Below are 12,289 nucleotides of genomic sequence, written 5' to 3' on the forward strand. Positions count from 1 at the left end.
CTCATATTGTCAGCTGCTAAGTACCTTCTACAGAGGTGCTTTACCAAAGGTAAGACTCCTCTTCGACACAGCTTCAAATGGTAATTTTATGACCAAGGAAGTCAATGATGCCATGAGCCTAGTGGAGAATGTAGCTCAGAGTGATGAGCTTTATGGATCAGACTTTGAAAGGAATTCAAGAGGAGCTGTGAGTGCTGAAGAAGAAAGGACAAGGAAAGACATCAAGTCTCTCAATGAGAAGCTAGACACACTTCTCTTAGCTTCTCATCAGTCAGCCAACCTTGTTAGAGATGTGAATCACGTGTTTCAAGACACATTTCAAAGGGAAGACATCACAGCTGAGGAGAACTTTGTAGGTGGCCAACAAGGTTACCAAAAGGGCTTTACCTACTACAAGAATCCCCCAAACCAGAACTTATATCCTCAAAACACTCAACAACAAGGTTTTGTCTCTCCCCAACAACAAAGTCTTCAACAGAACTCAGAGAATAAGGATCAAGAAGTGCAGAACCTGCTCCAGCAAATCCTCAAAGGTTAAGCAAGTGGTGCCATAGACTTCAACAAGAAAATGGCAGAGATTAACAACAAGGTGGATTGCACTTATTCTGATGTTCTAACTCAACTTTCAACTTTGGCTTCCAAAGTCAAGACTCTAGAGAACAACAAGGGCCACTGCAGTTCTCAAGCTCAAAGATCTTTACCAGGGACATCAATTGCACATCAAACAGAATACTGCAATGCAATCCTCTCAAATGGTGAGAATCATGCTGCTGTCCAAGAAATTGAGGACCTTCTCCATGCCAATGTCTCAAGTGAAAAATGCCTGACAAAAGATGATGAGGACGCCATCATAGATGAGTTTGAGTTCCTGTTCTGTGATCTCAATGAGGACATTGAGAAAGAAGGTGGGGAGGCAGCTTGTTTTGATATGAAAGAGAATGATTCTGAGATTGCTGAAGGAAAGGATCAGAGAATGGTTCAAGGAAGGACATCTGATGGAGTCTCTAGCACTGGCTCAACAAGGTGAAACCCAAATCTATTCCCAAGCTAGGCAACCCAGGAAAGTTCTCCATCTCATGCTCTCTTGGAAATTTGAAAGTGGACAATGCTTTGTGTGATTCTGGATCAAGCATCAGTGTAATGTCTTTAGACATGGTGGAGAGACTAGGGATCAAGAGTCTTAAGCATCACCCCATGTCAATTACCTTTGGAGATTCATCCTCAAAGAAGCCATATGGAATCCTTGAAGACTACCCATTGAAAATTGGTGAATGCACAGTTCCAACAGATTTTGTAGTTATGAAGATGAAGAAGACAAAAGAGCTACCTTTTTTGCTTGGAACTCCATTTCTGAACACCACAGGAGCAAGGATGGACTTTGATACTCAAAGAGTGGTGCTTGCTAAGGTAGATGATGAAATATCTTATCCTCTTAAGCCTCCTCTTGCTGGGTTTTGTGGAGTTATATCTGATGATTCTGATGAGTTGAAACACTATGGGATGATGTATGTGGGGAGTATTGGAACTATAGAAGAAGCTCAACCCCTTGCATCTGTTGAGAAGAAGAAAGAATCCTTAGTAAGACCTGATCTTGAGTATGAAGGAAATTTCTTTAGTGATGATGAACCTTGCTTGGAATCTTTTTCTCCTACACCAAGTGAGAAGGAGGTCAGCAGCAACAAAAGCAATGGTTCAGGGTCTCAAGACAAGAACCCAACAAGCACCAAATCATTCACTCTTGGGTCCTCTTCTCAAGTCTTAACTCTCACTCCATGGAAGTTTGATGGTGGAGCTGTTGAATACAAGGTTAAAGGCATTGGAGGATCAAAACCTTTTGCAAAAGTCAGGGCAATCCTCACACAAGAGCTCATAGACAAAGGATCTGATGGTGTCCAAGATCTGATGAACAAGGACCTTATGCTTGAATTCATGGACAAGACAAGGAGCATCAAAGCTCCTCCTCTCCCTCACTAAAAAGAGTGTAAGAAGTCAAACTTAGTGACTTTAAACAAAGTGCTCTTGGGAGACACCCCAAGCTTATCCTTTGTAAATATTCTTTTTAATGCTTTCTTTTGCTGTTTTTAGGATGTTTTGATGTGTTTTGTGGAGTGTGTTCAGGTTACAGATGATCTGGTGTTCTTTCGCCTCAAGGAATGGTGGACAAGATGCAAGGAAATGCAAAATTTGGCAAAGTCATAGTTTGCCACGGCCATGAATCACTACTTGACCCAGGCGTGGCATGAGGCTTTTTCTTGGATGCCAACCTTCGGTGATTGCCATGGGGAGATTGCCACGCCCAGAATTGAACCGTGGCAAGTTGAATTTTGAATAGACCACCATTCGGCTTTTGCCACGAGAGGAATGCCACGGGTAGATTCAAGGCGTGGCAACATGTTTTAAGGCAGCAGAACCTTCGGCTTTTGCCATGGTCTCTTTGCCACGGTCACATCCAAGCCTGGAAATGTGTTAGAGGAAGAACAAAAGAATGCCACGGGCTGTCCAGAGGAGCTTCCAGACCGTGGCAACAGGGGGTGGCAAGAGGAACAATGCACAAAAACGAGCTCCAGCCCTCACTACAAGCACGTTCAGATCAGTGCAAGGAGCAGCATCAAAACTAGGACACCTCCAGTGATGTTTAGCCTCCTGAGATTCACAATTCCACTACTCCCTTCCATCAAAAACAAATCTGGTAACACTCCAAACTCCTTGTACATATGCATCTAGTTCTTTATTTCTCATTTTGCATCTTTCTTGCTTTTGTCTTTCACTCCTCTCTTATGCTTTTATAACACAAGGGACTGTGTTATTTAAGTGTGGGGGAGGGGTTTTGTGTTTACTAATCATGTTTATTCTGCTCTTATTTTCCTTTTCACTTTGAGTCTCATTTTGCATTCATCTAAGTGCATATAAAAAACCAAAAAAAAAAAAATGGAAAAATCTGAAAAAATTTCACAAAAAAATGTTCATTCTAGTTGCATTTCACATTTTTAAGATTGAGTCTAGTTGCATCATATAGGTTTCATTGTGCATGGGAGTAATGATAGGTTCTTTCCTTGAGAGTACATCACTTTGAGAATTTGGATTAAATATGCTTGTGAAATGACTTATGTGCTTGCAAGGCTTGAAATGGTTTGAATCTGAGAAGCAAGTTTGAATTGAACTCAACTCTAATAAGTGAAAACCTTGAACTTGACTTGAAATTATCTTGTGATGCATTGTTTGAATAAGCTTGTGGATACCTATATACATATTTGAGCTAGAATCTTGTTTTTACCACCCTCTTCCTTAGCTCACATAGCTTAGTCCACATCTGGATCAGTTTTCCTCACCTTGAACCCATCCTTCCTTCAAGCCAAATGTTTGTGTGTGATTGAAAGGCCACCTTGGATCAAACTTAGCAGAAAGTGTTAGGTTTAGAGCGACAAGGGAAAGTCTCATTGAGTGTTAAGTTCCATCATCAAGGAGCTGAGAGATTTGGCAAGAACTTAGTGTGGGGGGATACTTGTTGGTGAGTGGAAAAAGGACAGATGAGTGGAAAAAGGAGAGTGGTGAGATTTAGGGGATAGAAAAAAAAAGAAAAAAAATCAGTCTTAGAGTTTTGAGTCAAAGAAAGGGAGCTCTAGTGTTTTGAAAAGAAAGAGTCTAGCCTCTAAGTGAAAGAAAAATAAAAGAAGCCAAAGAGCTCCAATGTTTTAAAAAGAAAGAAAAAGAGGCTAAAAGTTACAAAAGAAAGTGAAAAAGAGCTATGTAAAGTTTAAACTCCAAGACTTGAGTGTGAAAATGAAAAGTGAGTCCCCTAGTGAGAGGAAAATGAGTGTGTAAAGTGAGGTTCTTGAGAGGTTGAGCAAGTGAGAAAGCTTTGAGTAGAGTGTGGGGTGGGATGAGTCCTTGCCCTTGTATGCATAGGTTTCTTTTTACCTTTAGCATTCTGCCAAAGTTTGATCATTCATAGAGAGATCCCCTTGCTGCATTGAACCCACTTAGGCGCTGATGAGATCATTTTATTCTCATTACCTCACCCTAGCCAAACTTTGCTTGTTTGAACACTGCATCATTTGATCCACTTGGTAAAGAGCTTAATGAATGTCAAAGAGTTGAGGAATAAGAGAACTTGTGGAGATTACTGTTGAGTTGATACATCAGAGTATGGTCTTGCATTGCATATTGAGCATGAACTTGAATTCTCTTAGTGGTCACTTCTCTCTTTTAAAGGAAAAATGAGCTCCCAATGCATTCAACCTTTTCCTCTCATTTGTTCTTTTTTTTGCTTGAGGACAAGCAAAGGATAAGTGTGGGGGAGTTGATATATTCATAAATTGCATCATTTAATGTACATATTCTAGTCCAAATTATGTCTCATTTGCATACATTTTAGGTCTTCAGGCATTGTTTTAGGACTTAGGAGATTGCATTAGGTCCAAGAGAGTTTTGCATGTTTTGGAGTGTTAAACAGGTGCTTTTGGAGTTTATTTGGAGTGTAGGATGTGATTCAGATGAAGAAATGGAGTTGAAATGATCAAAAATGGTGAAAAGGAGCAATTTTGGGTTTCTAGGCAAAATGATGTACTGATGGCCGAAGATTCTCGGCCAAAATCCTTCCCGCGGGTAGCTTTCTCGGCCAAAAACACGTACCGCGGTCAAGTCTCTCGGCCAAAAATCCCGGGTGCAGATACATTTCCGAAATCGCGTCACCGGAAGCTCTTTCCGGCCGATTCAGCTTACAGGGTCTTCAGCAAAGTTGGAGATAATTCAGTCAAGAATCCAGGACAGGTTGAATCAGGACATTTGGAGCACTGAGCTGAAAGATACGGTCACCGGAAGAGAGACCTCTCTCGCATCCATTCCGGAGCAATCCGATACTCCTGAATGATCGCCTGTCCGGGGAACCTTCCGGTTCGATTCGGATGGCGGGTGCTTCATAGAAGTTGGAGAGGACTTGATCACGGTTTCATAGCAAGTGGAATCATGGAATTCATAGAAGTTGGAGAGGACCTGAGCAGGAAGTTAAGCTCGTCGGAAGGAATCCCTGTATCGCTGTTGTTTTGGACCGAGCCGATGAGTTCTGAAAAATGCGAAGGACGGAGTACTTTCAGGCCGATTCAGTTTCCGGGGCTTTCATGAGAATCAGAGACACTTGAGTCCTCTTTCCAGAACATCCAAGACCAGTCAATTCGGAGCTTTGGGCATAGAGATACGGTCTCCGGACTGGACGTATGTATAGACGGCCTTCTCTGATCGTGTAAATGCACTGCAAAGATGACCCCTTCAGGAAGCTTTAAACTTCCCAAGCACCAAAGCTTCCTTCAGCAAAGTTGGAGTCAAATGAGTCCTCTGTCTTCTGCAACCGGAATCACTCAATTCGGACAAGTCTCCAGGAAGTTACACTCTCCGGAATGCGAGATAGTCCGGATAGCCCAGAATGACTAAGTTAAACATGCCGCGATGGAATGCCACGGTCCACACTTGGCCGTGGCAGCTTTTGCACACCCTCGGTTAATGACGTGATCTTCATGCCACGGTCTACACTTGACCGTGGCAAACACACACTTGGCTGAGAGGAACTTTTGCACACCATTCGGCGATTGACACGGCCCAAATGCCACGGTGTGAGGCTTGACCGTGGCAACTTCTTGCAACCTTCGGCGATTGGCACGAGCTGAATGCCACGGTCTGGGACTTGACCGTGGCAAATGAAAAATTGGCTGGAGACAACTTTTACACAGCTTCGAGTTTTGACACGGTTTCAATGCCACGGTCTAAGACTTGACCGTGGCAAACAAATACTTGGTTGGGAAGGATTTCACATGCATGCGGGTTTTGACACGGTCTGAATGCCACGGTCTGGGGGCTTGACCGTGGCAACTTTTACACATTTTCGGCGTTTGACACGGTGACTTGCCACGGGTTTCAGACGAAGCTTGATCAGACCTCAAGGCCGGGTCCATACTTGCCCATCAAGGCCGGGTCAGTACCCGGTTTATTTCGGGTTGACCCGGTTCGCCTAAGCCTCCTTTCTAAGGTTTTTAGACCTAATTTGTAGAGAACCTTTAATCTACTTTTAGTTTTCTTTTCCCCTTTTGTGAAAACCTACTTAATACACTTTGTTTTAGAGAGCTTAATACCGATTTTGAAGTTTCTTTCCATCTTGTTCATCATTTCTTATCATCAAATCAAACTTCTAATCCTGATTAACAACACATCTTGCAAAGGATTTAGTGTGTTGATCATGATTAGTGAGTAGTCACCTTAATGAGGTTCTAGATGTGTAGGTTAGGGTGCTAAAGTGTTAGATTAGGAGTGCTTAGGGCTAGATTCATTGATTCAATTCTCTAAACAACTGTTCTCTATGCTAGATCCTTGATAATCACTTGAGATCTAGATTCTGGGAATTTCATGCACCAAAAGTGTTTGATGAAATTCCTGAAAGAGTTGTATTAGAGGTTTAAGCATTTTTCTGCATGATGATGTATTGTTATTTGCCTGAATGATCATTGAGAACTGTTTATTAATGCATATTGATTCATATTTCACAAATGGGAATTTGGTTTGAAAATGGATTAGTATAGGGGTTAATACTTTCATGAGAAGATTAACCTATATTAGAGTTCTTAATCATTTGAATCATGTCTCATCATTGTCATTAGCATTTCTAGTTTAACACCAAAGCACCCTAACCAACTATCATGTCTAGAATCTCATGCCTCCATCATATCATATTCACATCATTTGTCATTGTCATTTGTTTTTAAACCTATTTAAGTTTGTTAGTTGTCATTAGTTAACCAAAATCACTCTTGTTTGCTTGAATTAAGAATCTGATCGCATAAACTAGTGCCTAACTACCACACATATGGATTGACACCCCTTATACTACTTTGAAAAGGGGATTGATAACCCTTATTAAGGCCTTGAAAACCTTACTTATCAGCGATATATAAGCTTGAGTGTCTTTGAACAAAGTAGGGCACCAAAAACCTGCTTGCAAGATTTTTGAAGCGGTTTTGAAGGTTGCAAAATGTCCTGCGTAAGACGAGCTATGGCATCCAAATAAAATTCCTTCCATCTCTTCTTCAGCCACGCATCTTCGGAATAACCCATCAGCACGTCTCTTATAGAGATAGGGTTCATCCCAAAAATAATGTCTTACGTCTTTCAGAAACTTTTTCTTCCGATACCCGTAAAAATGCGGGGCTCTACATCAGCTGCTAGGTAATTTGCTATGTGCCTAAACCATGGGGTGTTGAAAGCATCTGCTCGTCGCATTAGAGGACGTGGTGGTGCGGTATTAGAATTGGTGGGGGTAGTATCTGTTGCATAGATGTTTTCTTCAGGCAAACTGTCATTTAAAGGCAATCTTTCTTCAACTCGAATTCGTGAAAGATGGTCTGGAACTCCATTATCTGCTCCTTTCCGATCTCGAATTTCGATATAGAATTCTTGCAGTAAGAGGATCCATCTTATCAACCGAGGTTTAGCATCTTTCTTAGACATTAAATACTTGATTGCAGCATGATCAGTATGAACTATGACCTTAGATCCTACGAGATAAGAACGGAATTTCTCAAATGCAAATACGACAGCTAGAAGTTCTTTCTCTGTTGTAGCATAATTGCATTGAGCTTCTTCTAGAGTTCTGCTTGCGTAGTAGATTACGTGCAGTTTCTTATCTTTTCGTTGGCCAAGCACTGCTCCGACTGCATAGTCACTTGCATCGCACATGATTTCGAATGGGAGTTCCCAATCAGGTGCTTGCACGACAGGAGCGGAGACAAGAGCTTGTTTGATCTTATGAAACGCGGCTAAGCACTCATCATCGAACTCGAAGTTCGTTTCCTTGCAAAGCAAATGCGTAAGAGGTCTAGCTATTTGAGAAAAATCTTTTATGAAGCGCCTATAGAATCCTGCGTGTCCTAAGAAACTACGAATTCCTTTTACGTTTGTGGGTGGTTGTAGGCTGGTCATGACCTCGATTTTAGCTTTTTCAACTTCAATACCTTTTCCGGAAATTCTGTGCCCAAGCACGATTCCGTCTTGTACCATGAAGTGACATTTTTCCCAATTTAATACTAAGTGCTTATCTTCACATCTTTGCAGAACTTTACCAAGATTGCCTAAGCATTTTTCAAAAGAAGATCCATAGACGGAGAAATCATCCATGAATACTTCCATGAAATCCTCAATAAAGTCTGTGAAGATCGACATCATGCACCGCTGGAAGGTAGCAGGTGCATTACACAATCCAAAAGGCATACGTCTGTAAGCAAACGTGCCATATGGACAAGTGAATGTCGTTTTTTCTTGATCGTCCGGGCGAATAGGAATTTGGAAAAATCCGGAGTATCCATCAAGGAAGCAATAGTAAGGGTGATTAGCTAATCTTTCTAGCATTTGATCTATGAAGGGAAGTGGAAAATGATCTTTTCTAGTTGCTGCATTCATTTTCCGGTAATCGATACACATACGATGTCCAGTTACTGTTCTTGTAGCGATCATTTCATCTTTATCATTTTTAATGACAGTGACTCCTCCTTTCTTCGGAACAACATGAACTGGGCTAACCCAAGTGCTATCTGAGATAGGAAAAATTATTTCAGCTTCTAAAAGCTTCATAATCTCCTTCTTGACAACATCTATGAGAGTAGGGTTCAGTCTCCTTTGACTTTCGATTGAGTTTTTTGCATTATCCTCTAGATTAATCTTGTGCATACAAAGATCTGGAGAGATTCCAAGTATGTCATCAAGCGAATATCCTAAGGCTTTTCTATGCTTTCTCAGCTCAGTCAACAGCATTGTGGTTTCTTCTTCCGTCAAACCAGAGTTTATAATGACAGGATAAGTTGAATTTGGTCCAAGGAAAGCGTACTTAAGTCCGACGGGAAGAGGTTTAAGCTCGACTTTAGGGGCTTTAAGCTCGCTCCAAGGATCATTAATTGCTGCAGCTGTGTTTTTAGGAGGTGTAGGAATGTTTGTTTGGTCCTTAAGATCTAGATAGTGTAGAGGTTTCCTATAAGTTTCAGACTTATCCAGCATACGTGCGCATTCACTCGAAATTTCTTCAAGGAAATTGCGTTCATCTTTTGCGGGTGAAAGCGTGACACTTAAAGGGTCATCTAGAAGAAGATCTTCATAAACTTCCTCAATAATTCCGTCTAACTCATCAACCCAACAAATTTTGCCATCCAAAGTTGGTTTATCGAAACTTTTGTTCATGTCAAACTGCATAATTGAACCGGCTAGATGAAGGTCGATTTTCCTTCAGGAACATTGATTATGGCTCCGGCTGTAGATAAGAATGGTCTTCCAAGAATAAGTGGATCCTTAGGTTCTTTTTCTAGTTCTAGAACTACGAAATCGGTTGGTATGGAACATTTTTCGATTTCGACGGGAACATCTACTAAGATACCTACAGGTTGTCTAACGGAACGATCAGCTAGTACTAAAGAAATCTTAGTGGGCTTGAAAGTGTGATGTACTAAACGTTTTGCTACTGAAAGAGGCATCATGTTTATGCTAGATCCTAAATCACAGAGAGCACGCTCAAAAGCTACATCATTGATGGTGCATGAAAGTACAAAGCTTCCAGGATCGTTTTTCTTTTCAGGGATTCGGCTTTGCAGGATAGAACTACATTCATGGGTTATCATCATAACGCCTTCTTCAAGAGTTAAAGAATTTGTTAGAATACCCTTCATGTATTTTCTTAAAGCAGGAATCATAGCACAAGCTTCTACGAAAGGTAATCTCACATTTAATTGATCGATCAACTCTTTCAGCTTAGCTTTTTCTTTCTCTTTCTTAGGGGCTCTTAAGGCTCTAGGATATGGAGGTTTAGGTTTATAAACAAGAGTTGGTGGAGGTGGAATCGGGTCTTCTCCAAGGATTTCTCGGGATGAATCTTCTCTTACTTCTTCTCCATCCTTTTCTCCTACCACTTCTTTTTGAACATCTTCATTCGTGATTCTTTCTTTTTCTTTCTCCTTTTCCTTACCCTTTTCCTCAACTTCGGGATCTTTAGGAAATTCAGGCTTTTTGTAAGTTAATCCACTCCTAAGTGTGATAGCTTTCACATGATCAGAGGGATCTGCTTCGCTTGAGCTTTCGAAAGAATTTTCACTTGGTTCCTCCTCAGGTTTATCTAAGTTTTTAGGATTGGTTTTGACCATTATGTTAAGGAGGGTATCGGAATCCTTCTGCATCTCTTTTAGTTCAGATCTAAGATCACTATTCTCTTGAGACGTTGATTTTTCAAGCTCTAGAATCTTTTTGTTTAGGTTTTCAGCTTCAGAAGAGGGAAAACTTGGATAGGAAACAGGATTAGATTGAATAGCTGAGATTGGTTCGGAAGGTGGTTTCCAGGCAAGTTCAGAAGACAATTTCCCGCGTTCAGGTGGCTCACGACCGCGGTGAAACACGTCTTGGCCGCGGTCAGAACCAGCACGACCGTGGTGAAAGCTTGTTTGGCCGCGGTCCGGAGGAATGGACCCGCGGTGATCAGAAACGAATGAAAAATCTTGAATTTGATAGACTTCTGCAGTGTTAACCATCCCTTGACCATAAGAATCCATCGGGTTGTCCCCGCCATCAAAGTTACACGTATTGTGTACCCTATTTGGTTGTTGCAATCCAAGATGACTCATTATGTGACGGAGACACTTTATAACTTCCGAAATTTCTTCTTTCTTCTCATGAAGTGCAGAATTACCAAAGGTTACTTGATTTCGGATGCTGTTTCCTAAAATTTTAATGAAAATGTGAGCATCTTCTACAGATCTAGTTGTGAAATCTCCATTACTTGCTATATCAAAAGAGTGTCGTAACTCTGGAGTTATACCGCGATAGAAGATACTTAGCAGGTATTCCTCGGCATATCCATGGTGTGGACAATCTCTTTGGTATTCCCTAAATCTTTCCCAAGTATCTAAAAGATCTTCATCTTCTTTTTGTTTAAAAGTTCTTATCTTCTTTCTTAAGAGATTTGCAAGATTTCTAGTGTAAAAACGATTTAGGAAAGCAGTTTTACACGCTGCCCACGTTTTTAGTGAAGCAGGTGGCAAAGATTTTAGCCATTTGCTGGCATTATCTCTAAGAGAGAATGGGAAAAGACTACACTTGTGGTAATCCCCATTTGCTGTAATGGTTGCACATAATTCTTCGAACGTCTCGATATGGTCTATCGGATTTTCGAATGAATAACCAGAGAATTGATTTTGTTGAACTAAATGGATATGGGGTACCTTAATTTCGGTTTTGCCATCCTCAGGTAAGGCTGGGTGAATAGCTCTTCGAACTCCCATGAACTTTTCGAGTGAATCTAAACTTCCAATCAGTTCTTCATCATCTTTGTGTTTGAAGATTAGCTCATTGTCATCATAAATCGGTTCTTCAAACTCATCATCAGTCAGGTCATCATCGCTTGGATCACCATCCACACAATTTGGTGGATCACCAAGAGTCCCGGGAACATGTTCCCGGTCTCTCATCTCAGAGAAACCTGAAAAATAAACAAGTGTTCTAATAGATTTAAGCTGGGATTCGCAACGAAACAAATTTAAGTCCCCGGCAACGGTGCCAAAAACTTGATGCGAGCAAAAGCGGGGTTTGTTGTTTTCGTTTTACTAAGCTTCAGGTTTTAAATTTATAACCCCTAAATGTCTGCAAGTGCATAGATGTGCGCTGTAGTACTTAGGGTATCGATCCACAGAGACTTAGTTGTTTCAGTACGAATTCAACGCAACGCTTAAATCAGATTAGAACTAAAAGGGTTTTGGTTTTGGTTTTGGGTTTTTGTTGTCACTAAATCTAAACTAGAAAGCAATTAAAAACTGAAAAGCAATTGACAAAAACGAAAGCAAGTAAAGCAAATAAAAACGAAGGCAAGTGCAAGCAAGTAAAAATCGGTTATGAATGAAAGCAGGTAACAAGCAAATAAAAGCAGAATGGAAATCTAAGGTTGTAAGCAATGAAAGACAAACGTTGGGGCTCAAGGGGAATTCGCAGGGGTTCATGTACTAAGCTATGTCGATTTTAAACAAGTGATAAAGCTAATCAACTACTTATGTTCTAGAACTCGAGGCACGGAAGTATGAATAGCCTACTTTCGCAGCACTAAACAACTATCTCTCGCAACCCTAATCAGTAGGTTTCCACTCTGATTCTGGAAGGGAGAAGATGCAATAGCAGAACAAGACTCATCAATATTCACAACTCAACTACAGGTAGGTTTCCACTCCTATAGAAGAATTGCTCGTTTCACCCTAGTTCAGACAATCAATGAAAGCTTTCGCAACAT

The 12,289-nt window shown here is 40.9% G+C and overlaps 1 non-coding gene across 1 annotated transcript; it reads left to right on the forward strand.

Moving 5' to 3' along the window:
- Window positions 1–10,866: 10,866 nt before the first annotated feature.
- On the forward strand, window positions 10,867–10,974 carry LOC112086951. The gene has a single exon (XR_002899804.1). It is a non-coding gene; the product is annotated as a small nucleolar RNA R71 (small nucleolar RNA).
- Window positions 10,975–12,289: the final 1,315 nt, after the last annotated feature.

This window comes from Eutrema salsugineum, unplaced genomic scaffold (genome assembly GCF_000478725.1).
Source record: "Eutrema salsugineum unplaced genomic scaffold, Eutsalg1_0 scaffold_2, whole genome shotgun sequence".
Taxonomy (NCBI): domain Eukaryota; kingdom Viridiplantae; phylum Streptophyta; class Magnoliopsida; order Brassicales; family Brassicaceae; genus Eutrema; species Eutrema salsugineum.